The sequence below is a fragment of the Acyrthosiphon pisum genome, chromosome A1 (genome assembly GCF_005508785.2).
Source record: "Acyrthosiphon pisum isolate AL4f chromosome A1, pea_aphid_22Mar2018_4r6ur, whole genome shotgun sequence".
NCBI classification, from domain to species: Eukaryota; Metazoa; Arthropoda; class Insecta; order Hemiptera; family Aphididae; genus Acyrthosiphon; species Acyrthosiphon pisum.
In genome coordinates, this window is record NC_042494.1 from 153,167,865 (window position 1) to 153,168,145 (window position 281).

The following is a 281-nucleotide window of genomic DNA, read 5'->3' on the forward strand; positions in this document are numbered from 1 at the left end:
TTGTTTTTATTTCTGTTTAATTATCTGTATCAGCTGTGAATTATTATATAATATGTAAATTACCGCCGTTCATTATTATTATTGCACGGCCGCCGAAAATGTCATCAATCCTGTTTCTCGGAGTGCAACCGAAGCACACATTTTTACGTGCGCAAAATCGCCGTGGATTAAAATAAATTTATAGTCTTAAATTGTCGGCACGAATTTGCCAAATTATTATATTGTTTTATGTTGGCGCTAATCGCCACATAATTATACTATATTTTTTAGTTTGAGAACTG